This window comes from Phalaenopsis equestris, unplaced genomic scaffold, assembly GCF_001263595.1.
Source record: "Phalaenopsis equestris unplaced genomic scaffold, ASM126359v1 Scaffold215260, whole genome shotgun sequence".
NCBI classification, from domain to species: Eukaryota; Viridiplantae; Streptophyta; class Magnoliopsida; order Asparagales; family Orchidaceae; genus Phalaenopsis; species Phalaenopsis equestris.
The window spans coordinates 76017-76640 of NW_018233974.1; positions in this window are offsets into that span (position 1 = coordinate 76017).

Sequence of the window (624 nt, forward strand, 5' to 3'; positions counted from 1 at the left end):
ACAGGTTACCCATTTTCCCTCCTTGAATTAAGCCTAAATGTTAATTAAGGCAAAATTTCCAAAATTACACATTTGCCCCTAAGGCTCTAACACCTCATAATTTGTCAAATTCAATTCAAATGACTTTGAAATTTTTATCCTACCTCATTCATGGGTCAATTAAGACATCAGAAGAGAAAAATATGATTTTTTCAAAATTTAATTTAATTTATGTAATTATTTTCATGTAAAGATAGGATTTTTTAAAGAAAATTCTTAACTTGACCAAGGTAAATTTTAATCCTTTAAAATTTTAACTGGAGGTAGGACTAGACTAGATAAGCCTTTGGATCAAATTTCATAATTTTTTTAATTCTCTGTGATTTATTAGAATTATTTTAAGTTCTGGGCTTTTAATAAAAATAAAATATTTTAGGTGGTGAAAATTAAGTTTTGTATTTTTGAAAAATCTCTCTAAGGTCAAAGAACTCAGAGGAGTGAAATTTATATTTTTCTAATTTTTATTTGATTTATTAGAATTATTTTAGTGTAAACTCATTTTTTAGTCTTTAAAAATTATTTTTAAGCTTTAAAATTCAATATCTTTATTTAGAAAATCAGGAAAAATATTCTAATTGTTCTTAA